The sequence below is a fragment of the Siniperca chuatsi genome, linkage group LG16 (genome assembly GCF_020085105.1).
Source record: "Siniperca chuatsi isolate FFG_IHB_CAS linkage group LG16, ASM2008510v1, whole genome shotgun sequence".
NCBI lineage: Eukaryota > Metazoa > Chordata > Actinopteri > Centrarchiformes > Sinipercidae > Siniperca > Siniperca chuatsi.
In genome coordinates, this window is record NC_058057.1 from 18,172,852 (window position 1) to 18,184,386 (window position 11,535).

The 11,535-nt window shown below is 39.5% G+C and overlaps 1 long non-coding RNA gene across 1 annotated transcript in view; it reads right to left on the reverse strand.

Annotated features, from left to right (window-relative positions):
* LOC122863427 overlaps positions 1–11,535 on the reverse strand; it is a 59,672-nt gene that overhangs the window by 17,711 nt on the left and 30,426 nt on the right. The window lies entirely within an intron of this gene.

Below are 11,535 nucleotides of genomic sequence, written 5' to 3' on the forward strand. Positions count from 1 at the left end.
AAACTACATGTATTGCGATCCAAAACAAATGTTAATCAGTGGTAAAAAATAACCAGCATCATCAGTACAAAACACATTTAGATATGAATGTAAAGTGAAACACATGTTATTGCATCATATCACAATTCACAATGCTGTTTTTTACTTGGAATATAGGCTGGACAGCATATATGTCACCTTTGAATGTGTAAAATATGGTGCAAACACACACACACACACACACACACACACACACACACACACACACACACACACACACACAGATATATTCCCCTGGGATGCATCATCACAGAAGTGGGACAGCCCCAAGCAACACAAGTCTTACACCTCCTCTCCCACTACACGTGCCATGGAGCAATTACCACCATTAAACTACTCGCCACCTGTTAACTGCCATGTAAATATTCATCTGCAGCAGGGAGAGGGTTTTAGCCACTGGCCTGAATGGAAATGACTGGTCCAGTAAATCAGCCCAGTGACAAGTCAATGCTGAGGGACAAAAAAAAAAGGTTAGTGAGCTCATGAAATGTAAATGCTATGTTACCACAGGAAAACAAAGCGTGAAGGGGGTGTTACTGCAAACATTTGCATGAGATATGGAAAAAAATAATTGTTGTTGTTGCTATTGCTGTTGTTGGTTGGCTAGTGCCTATAAATAAAGTCTGAAAAACAACATATGTGTATATGTTGTATAAGCCTTTAAACAAATAATAATAGTTGACAATGAAGAACATAACTTGCCTCTAGGAGTAAAGTCTCACGTGGAAGCATTTACCAGTAGGTGAATTAAAATGTAAATGGGAGCCATATTTGCTGTAGTATCTTGCATGCATGAGCACAGGCTGCATGTTTAGTCTGTCTGGTGGGAAGTATAAAACAGTAAAAGGTCAGTTTTCAGGATTTGTTTTTCAGATGATTCAGGATAAGAATTATGCTCTTAATTGTATTTTGCAAATAAAGTTTAAATAACTAAGTCACTACTACAATTACTTGTACTACTTCCAAGGCTGTAGGCAGAATTTTAGGACTTTCCAAGCTGCATCCCAATCCTCCACCCCCAATTTCTTAAATATTGGGATTTAGCTTTTTTTTCAGTAAACTCTTCAGTTATATTTTCTTTACATTGTATTTCCCAAGATGAAGGTCTGAATGCTGTATCAAAGCTCTCTACATTTAGCCAACAATAGAGTTCAGGTGGAGAAATGCAAAAAATTCCAGAAGAAATACCATGCATTGCCACAGTGTCCTCAATGGTGCTACTAATTTAAAACATCACTTTATGTGAAATCTTTTCAAATAAACTTTTTACAATTTCTGCATTTTTTGATTACAAATATGTGCAAATATAGGAAAACCGATTTTTCATTATACGTCCTGAAACCCTTCATCTCTAGGAAACTATCACAATTTAGTAACAATGCAACAACATTGTTTAAATTACTGCAGTTGGATTCAATTTTTAGAGCCTAATAAAGTGTGTACTTGCACTGTCAGTTACATTACTTTCTATCCTGCTTTTAAACAAGGGCCTTCTACATAGTATTCTGGCAACACTTCACTATAAGTCCCCCTATTTAGCATTCATAGGCAGAATATAAACATTTAATAAATGGTTTATAACACACTTTAATCTATTTGTAAGCAGACATAAGTGCATATTAAAGTAATTATCAACAACTTCTCCTGTGGGCACTCAGTGGAAGCTGGTGTATAAACAGATAATAAATGACAATGTAATAAAACACAGATGTAATAATATAAAATAAGTCTTCATATAGAAGTTATAATTGTTGACAATTATTGTACATTAATAATCATTTAAAAATGTCCTTATATCTGCTTACAATTACATTATAGTGTGTCATTAATCATGTATTAAATGTTTATATAGTGTTTATAAATGCTAAATAGGGGACTTAAAGTAAAATGTTACCAGTATCCCTTTCTAGGATGTGGAGATATTATTTTTTTTTTATAATAATCTACGTTCTACTTCACTGATCTTTTAATCTTAAACTTATTTCACAACTGTTTTCTTTTATATGATTTCTTTTTTAGGAGTCTTTAATACTTTTTACCTTGTCTGGTTTCTCAAAAGAGCATGTCTCAGCAGGGCTGTTTCTCACAACATTTTGCTTTTCTTTCTGACATTAACTGCCATCAAAACATTAACTGAGTGAAACAAATTAATTGGTATAATTTTTATCTGTTGTTGTCCCTGTTGTCACAACACTGTGTTGTGAGGTCAAAACACAGACGGTAATTTTGCCTAATTGTTCTAATTGCACTAATCAATATGGACATGTAAAAATGCTTGGATGGCATCAGTGAATACACACATCAGGGGCTACAAGATCTTGACAGCTAATCCAATACTCTTTCCACAGCCTGTCATCATATCTAAAAATGTATATGAAAATGTAAAAAAGGAAATTTTACTTTAAGTTTAAGATTAAATGGTTATAATTGTACATTTAAGTAGTTCCAAGGCATAGCAGGATTAATAACACTTCTTCACAAGTTCTTATCAAGATGCTGTTGTTTTACGTCACTGCTGTATGTCTTTCTTTAGTTCTCAGGCTGCTACTGTCTAGACACCAGGACACCCAAAACCTGTGCATGTGGATCTAAAAATGTCCCGTGCTTCATGTGCACTGGCTCCAGTTCAGCACCCAGCGCAATTCGTTAGGGGTTGAAAGTAATCACCCATGACCGGGAGGTGTTTTAACATGCGGTTTGTAAATCAATATTACATTAAAAGGAACTGCTTTTATGTCTCTCACAACTCTCCAGCTCATGTTTTATAGGCTTTGTGGTGTTTAGAGCTATAGCTCACCTCTTAGGTAAAGCTGTAAGCTGCACAGATGAAAAAGATTGTGTGAACTTTTCACAGATTCGATTTCACTTTGTGCAACTGGATATTATCAGCCAGTAATGCCATCAAATAGAGAAAGAAGACTGTGTGTTTGTGCCATTTACATGTTTTGCCTCCTTTCTACTATAACATGCTGGAAGTTATCTTGAGAAATCTCCTGCTCTGCCCTGATCCTGAGGTCTTGTCCCAATATTTTTTTATCCTCAGCCTTTCAGGGATGAGACCACATCTGTCTCTGGTCACTATTTACACGCTCTTTCACCATAAAGTACTCCGAGTCACACAAACACACACACATCCTCCTCCTATCTCATGCCTAATTCAAACCTGCCTTATGAGTCCCCTGACAGATCCACACAGAGTCAGCTCAACACATGCACACAGACATTCAATCACTGGGAAGCAGCGCAGGCCACATATAAATCCATCTAGTAAAGCATCTTCCAGACCGTTCCCAATGCGAATGAGATGTCCCAAAGCCTTATGGTGTTATCTGGCCTCTGCAAAGGCAAGAATGTGATCTATGCCCCCCTAATTGTTGCAGGGGGGTGTTTATAAGCACATAGGCTAAAAGGACAAATAAATCCTATGGCTTGTAGTTTGCTTATAAATCCTCACTTTCTGTCTTGTTTTCTTGGATTGTAATCGTGGTGTCTTCTGGCAGTAGAATAAGGACAAATACACTTTGAAAATAATTCTTAGCAGTTGTTTTGTTAGCCAAGAAAACCTAGATTTACATTGTATGTAGGAATACACAATCACTACCAAAGAGCATAGTTTGCGAAATACAAGGCAAACCTTCAGTAAATGTAAACGTTTGACTGAATGGCTGTCAATCATTTCTTAGATTTCACCCTCTCTTTCCTTCTTTCTTAATGTCAGTATAGAATATCTAGTTCACTATCAAGTCTGACCAGTCTTGGCAGGTCTGATGTCCGTGCCTGCTCTCTACAACAGCTGGTTAGCCATGTCTGACATCTGTGGCTCCCCACAGTCAGGGTGAATGCCAGGCTGAATAATGCACCAGGGCGACACTGCTGGGGGAGGCACACGCCACTCTGCTCTGCCTCTTCTGGTTTCTGGACATGCTACAAATTCATGAAAACAGCTCGAAATGTACATGAATCATGCACACTACTGGCTGCAGTTACTTACAGCAGCTATAATCAATATTTTTATATTAACAATGGATCACATGACTACTTGTATGTGAAAGGGGTCACGTGTAATGTTTTAGCGCCTTTCAGCTAATTGTTTTGTTTTTTTACAGCCTTACTGTTTTGGTTAACTCTCACTGTTTTCATTAGTGTTATTTTCGGCAGCAGCAGGCAGAGAAAAAGCTCTAAACACTGACTGCATGCTACCTGCCCAGCACCACGTGGCAGACAGATAAAGTTAGCTGAACATGGTGTAGCATTTAGCTACTAAAAAGCCAGATGTCTTCAGGAGTTGGTGGAGAGCAAAAACAGAGCTAAAATGAGAGTGAACATTGGACTTAGGTTACTTTGTCAGAAACGTGAGTCCAGATGAATGCTAAAGTTGTTGGATGAGTAGCAACTGTTTGCTTACTTGTCTGTCATATCTACTAAAAAGGGTAATAATATGAGCTGTGTTTAAAGCTTGTTTCCGCAGTAACAATGTGGCCAAAAAATCAGTTATTGCACCTTTAAGGGATTTAAGTTTTTGTTGTTGTTTGTTTGTTTTTCTAAAAAAGTATTGTTGCAGCTTTTGGCACAAGCTCTCTGATGCTAAACATAAATTTAATATGAATTCTGGAGCTGTGAGAGGCTCCTACAAAATTGTACAAGTAAAAAAAAAAAGCTGAACTTTGAGGCAGAACGTTTAAATGAGGAAAACTTATTTCTACCTTTAAATCAGATCGAACAAATAAGGTCTCTAAACCTTCAGTCCCACTGCCTGCTTGGAGTAAACAACAGGCCAAAAACACAATTTTGACCTGAAAGAGTCTGTGTGCTGCCGTTAATCCTTCAGACAGAATTTACATAACATCAGGGGTGTGAGTTTCTTCCACACTGATGCCATGTTAGTGTGGCTGTCAGTGTGGAAGAATAATCTCTGTCCTTCCCTCCACCGCAGGCTGCTGACCCCTGGCTGACCCCCTGCCAGCGGCTGGGGTGTTAATGTTCACCCTCACCAGGGTCGCACCCAGCATGTTTATTTTATGACACAGGAGAAGGGACCTCAGAAGGGAGTGTGGCCTCAGCACATTGACCCCCAAACCCATTAGAATGGAGGCTGAGCTGTAAAGGCCTTTTCTTATGCCCGAGTCATATAGTTACACTGGTCTGTTCTGACACTGGTGTGGGGCTACTGTCCACCACAGTAGCATAGAATAATAATGCTCCCATGAATGTTCTGATGAACAAAACTCAAGTTTTATAATGCAAGGTAAATAAAAGTGCTCGCTAGATTTTGCTGGACTTGATCCACTCCTAGTTAAGGAATTAAATACCAAAGAATGCTTCAAAAATCCCCACATAATAGCCGTTGACATTTTCTCACAGATTTTCCATAGATTTTGAATTGACAATGATTCAGAATTACCGTCAGGGTTTACTTTTACATTGTAGATTCATTTCAGTTTGCTGCATTTTAATACAATTCAAATCTTTATTGTTCCCTATGGGAAATTTAGTTTGCAAGCAGGGTTTAAAAAAAACACAACAAACCACCACATTTCATACTATGCAAACATGCATCACAGACAGTTGAGGCTGCTGAGGTATGCACCAGTGCTGTTTTTCATTTGTTGTCATGCTGTAAGAAGAAATCAAAACAAAAAAATTATGAGAAATTTCATAACTGCTCAAATTGACATTTGCTCAAACTCTCCTGTAGCAGTCTGTATACTTTTCATACTTTTTATTCAAGCATCAGCATAATCAGAGTTCCTGTTGCACATTTGCATTTGTTTGAAAATGAATGTAAGGGTGTGTGTGTGTGTGTGTGTGTGTGTGTGTGTGTGTGTGTGTGTGTGGCAGTATTGTGCATGCATCACTCTGGAGAGAATCCGTCGGCCACATTTCCAATTCCGCTCAATTTCAGCAAGAATCTCAGTAATCCCGCTGAAGAGCCACAGTTCTCCCACAGTGACATCCCATAATGGCACTAACACCAGAGTGGTGGGCACCCAGTTACGACTCCCAGGCTCCATTCGGTGCACGTTCCCAATCCCCCAACCTGTCTGTATGCAAACAGAGCCCCCTCAGAGGAGAACACTGATCTGGCAGCCTTTCGCTGAGCCCTGTGTAGACATATTTAATGCCTCAATAACCACTGCTTAAGACAGAGTGATGAACGCCAGGGGCTTTCATTACCACGAGAAGTTTATCTGTGTGTGTGTGTGTGTGTGTGTGTGTGTGTGTGTGTGTGTGTGTGTGTGAGTGAGTGAGTGAGTGAGTGAGTGAGTGAGAGAGAGAGAGAGACTACAGTATGTACCTACCTCCACTGTCATTTACCCATCGGGAATGTCAAGCTGCTGTTGTTTTAGAAAAAAACAACAACACATGGCACCACCTCTGTTGCACCAGGAGCATATGGCTTGCTTGATTTTCTCTCATGAATTAACACAGCTAACCTATAAGAGAGGCTACTAATCTGTCTTTCAGCACTACAAATTTATTTTGAGCTTAACATTTTACAGCTTGTAGACAGCAGAGATGTGAGATAATGTGTACAACTCAATGTGATTGAGGTCACATGCAAGGTGATCAAGAAACCAAAAAGACGGGATTACAAAACTAAAGGAGAAAATACAATTTGATTTGGGTAAAAAATTCCATTATTTTGATGGGATTTTTTTTTTTCTTTTTTACCTCTGGCCTTTGTTTCAGTATCTGGGAGGTGCAGATGCAGCTGGAGAGCAGGGTAAATACAGTCAGAACTGTGTCACAGCATCAGTGATACAGCTTATTGGTTCCTCACATGTGTACACAGTTTGAGATAATGCAGATGCATACCCACAGGTACAGTACACGCACACAAACAAATATGGATTGACATGCGTGTGAAGTATTGAAAAGCTGGGGGAAACGATAATGGGAATCCAGATTTCTTTTGGGGCAAAATGGAATGATGTGTGACTTATATTTATGTTTTAAAGAAAACTGTTAGCATTTAGACACAAATCTTTCTCGCACACCATTAGTTTCATCTGTGGGCCGTTTCTACTTTTCTTCCACTTTGGCGATGATGACAAGAAGACCCGAGAGGAAAGTCTCTCTCTCCCCTAACACTCATCACCCAGAGAGAGAGAGAGAGAGTTCGTAGAAGGATCAATTTGTCTGCACAGGAAACTGTGTAATGTTAATCACAACTTTAATTTGGGCTGAATTAGCATTTTGATGAACTTGCGGGGCTGACTCGTGTACTCTAAGCACCTTCAACGCGGCACACACAGAGGAAATGGCAGTGTGGTTAATTAACGCTCGCACACAGCAGATGGGCTCAGTGAAGGGCCTGGCAGAAAGAGACACAGAGAGCAAGAATTGATGGGAAAGAGTCACTGTTAATGGGAGGAAAAGAACACAATATGAAATGTCCAACCATCACTCTCCAAATAAAATGGCTTGTTCAAAACCAACAGCTAAAGAAGGCAGGGAGTACTGAATTATATTTCCGTCTTTTAGTGAGAACAGAACACAAAGAGTCAGTAATAGCTTACAGAAAACACAACTGGCAAATCTTGGTCAAACATGCAGCCTGTTTACATATGCCCAACCGTTTCAATCTCGGAGCACAGAGTGTAACCCAACATGGTGCCTCAGTCTCATTGCTTTTTCACTCATTCTGTGAAATCTTTTACTAACACATTTAGAATTGACTGTTTTTCATCGCTCCCCCTTCTTTTTAACATCTTGTCGCCATTTCCGCAATATTTTCCATACAGTCTTTTTTTTAACTCTTCTCCTCCTCCACTTATAGACACTATATCTCTCACACCATTCCCATTCGCCGTATATATGATCTTACATCTAATCAGTTTATTTGAATCTGGACTGCACGGTGTATTAGTCCATGATGAAGTTATCTTGAGTGCATAAACGAGGAGATATGAGAGAAAGAGGAAGTGGAGGAGAGGTTATAAATACAGAGGTGGATCTCCATGGCAGCATGGGCCCAAAGGCAAATTAAACTGCTGTACATGGAAGACATGAGGCAGTATGGTCAGCCAAATGCTCCTATGTCAAATTTTAAAACATACAAAACCATTTTAATTTAGCATGTTTTCCATTACTGATGACCATCTTCCAGAGGATACCGTATGTTTTCGATTTGTTTTCATTCTAGGAATATTATGTTTTCAATACATATCTACAAGATAACAAGCAATTTTCAAAGACCTTGAACCTTTGTTGACAAGGTATGTTATTGTTGTGTGGTACTGTAGTATGGAGCAGGGACTGTTCTTGCCAACACATTTAGATATTTGAGGAAAACCTGGCAGTTAGTTATCAAGCAGGTACCAAAAGTTTCATGCAAAAAATGACCAAATTCATATTATTCTTTTCACAATTTCCATGTTAGCTTATTGTTTGTCTTCCAAGTTTGAATCAGGTCATGAACAATACTTTTTGGTGGCCCATTTTCAAATGTCAGCTCTCAAATCAGTTCTCAGGAAGCACTTCTGATGAAAAATGTACCTAGCAAGGTCTGTGTAGTAACTCATAAAATTTTTCTGGAAAGATATGCTGGCTTTTAGTTTTTGAAGGCTTCAAAGGGGAACTCCACTGATTTTACACATCAGAGTTTATAGGTGTTGGGGAGCACTACTGCATATGTGAAAAAAAGTTGTATAAAGCTTTTTGTGGCTTCAAAGGGGGCTGCACAAAGCCTAATAAATTGACTCAGGTGATGTCAGAAGCGATCTTACCAGACCTCTGTTGCCCACTCCTCATCTCTGCTTGAGGCTAGCGGCTCGAGGCTACATTAGCAACTACTAGCATAACGCACCAGAATCTCTGACCAAACTGTCGGCTGAGTTGCATTGTGGGTAATGGAGGTGACAGGTTCTGACAAGGAAGGAAACTGTGTGAAATAAAAAAGACGATATATTCGGTACTATTGCGTCGATTTTGATCTTTTTTTAAAGCTGAGTCCAACAGCGTTACAGGAGTGCAACGCTAAATCAGTGGAGAACTCTTTTAAGCAGCACAATCAAAATCCCATTCACCTGCATTGTATTTAGTGGGGACCTCAACAAAACACACAAAAAAGAATCTAGTCTTAAACTAGTTTCATGTCTCTGACATCCTGAGGTTTCTGTTTTGTTTTTTGTTTTATCTGAGCTCACCAAAGCAAATTCATACCAACTAGATTTAAATGGCAATTATTGAAAGAAGAGAATCTGCTTGACTAGATGCCACTAGAGGTGAGTGATAAAAGACGCTTTTTAAAAAGGCCTTCAAGTGCCTTAGGGCACCATGCTCAATCATTGACCCAGATCATGAAACAGAAACTCTTCCTACAGGAGATGATGCACCATGTTCCTCATTGAGCACTACTGACAATGTCTACCCTCATCCTTTCACCTTCCCACCTTTTCCTGAATGCCTTCCCTCAATAACCTTCACTAACCTGCCCCCTCCCATCGCTGTTTTTCATGCTGGGGAGAATTTCCGGACTGGCTTCCCACAGAGAAGCGTGATTTCTAAAAAACACAATAAAAATGGAAAGGCGGGTGAGACTTGGGTGGCGGGGAGGGAGGGGATCGAAGGACAGCAAAGCGAGCTCCCCTGTTGTGACAGCCTGTGGTGGGGCATTAACAGGATGTCCGGGCAGGGTAAATCTTCTACCAGCTGCTCGGAGCTCATACCCTCAGAGAACTTCCCAATCCCAGTCCCTGCAGAGGGGGCACTGATGATAGGAAGCTGCCTTAAGCCTGATCTGTAGGTGCTGAATCTCCATTAAAGACTGTTTTATTTGTAAGAATGTTGTTTTGTTTGCATATAAAAAGGAGGTTTAGAGCACCAAATGTAACAAGAAAGCTGAAGAAAAATCAAGTATGGAATTCAAATCATTTGCATTTGGAGAAGGATCTATGAAGTGAACAAACCACGGTGACCTTTGACCTACTGGTGGCTCATGTAAAAAAAAATAGGAAGGAAATGAGATCCAGTGATGAGTGATCCGTCACAGAGAAATGCCTAATGGATCTGAGCTTGTGTTAACTTCAAAGACTTGATAGGAATACCTCTTTTAGAAACATCAGATGTGATAAGGATGCAGTATCATGGTGTTTGCTTTATAGGGAGAACCTGAGAACAGTCAGCATCTGGCATCTGGCGCTGTCCTCTAATTGCCAATTTGTTGTTTTTATCTGTTAGAAATGAGAAAATAATAGAAAGGTATAGGCTTGTTAGCCTTGTAGGGCTAATTTTGAGTCCAGTAGAAGCCATTTACATAGACAGATAGACCTCTCTCTCTCTCTTCAAAAACGCAATTCCTCAAATATCCAGTATAGACATGGAGATATCTGTTCCCAGTTTCCAAGCAGCAGGAGAATCTCCAATTATGGCAGGATGCAGCATCAATTTAAGGGCTAATTATGTGCGTAATGAGCTCACCGTCATGCGTCCGCGCCCCCGTCACCGCGCCCACTGCTCTAACCACCGTCACCCCCTCCTCCTCCATCTGAGCGCCCGGTATCTAATTAAAAAACTACATGCGCCGCGGCGCTCTCATCTGATTCACACCATGGAAATTAATCCTCAGATAAACGTGTTTGACGGACACCAAACTATCGCACCAGCTCTGGATGCGGCGCACTGGTCTCTCAGCCGGGCGTATGAACTGTTTTGCATTTGGCTTTTTTTTTAAACAAACAAACAAAAAAACAATTTCACTGTTAGAAATAGCCCAAGACAACAACGGGTTAACTTGATGAGAGGGTAAATATGAAAATAAAAAAAATAGAAATTTCGTCAAGTCCAGTGTCCATGCGCAAAATAAAAAATCATGCAAATTCAACTTCAAGATTTCAATTTCGAATTTAAAGTTTAAGAATAAATACACAGCCTGTAGCCTACACTTAAGAGCGTGTTTTAATAGCGTCTCCATGTTGAAGAATAGCCAACAACAAACCCCGTCTATGCGGAGAAATTAACCAAAAAGGTTCTGAATTCATCCAGAGGGAGACAATCCACCAGAAAACACGTGGAAAATCTAGTGTAACCGCTGAAGCAAGTGAACAGGTCCACGTTTTGGTCAGTTGTGTACAGTTCAGTATAATGAAAGATAACCTATATTAAGAGCATTGCTATCATGCTGAAAAGGCGAGGGAGAGGATTTGAGGCCTATTTATTTAGCAACAGCAGGAGCAGAGCTTTACCGGGTTTTTCCAAAACAGTGACACCGCTTTATTTATTTATTCCTCAGTCGTGTTTGCCTTTTAAATATTAAAAACGTCACCAAACATGCACTTGTTATCCACATTTCACCAATTTGTATTATTGAATATTTGAGGAATTGCGGTTTTGAATAAAAAATACTTTCGTCATAATAACAAATTACTGCATTTATTCAGTATTTTCCAAGAGAATAAGAGCAATTCCACTCAGTAAACCAACGCTATTAAACATCAACATTATTTTCCATTCAGGTCGACGTCATATGAATAGAAAACTCTGATTTTACATTAT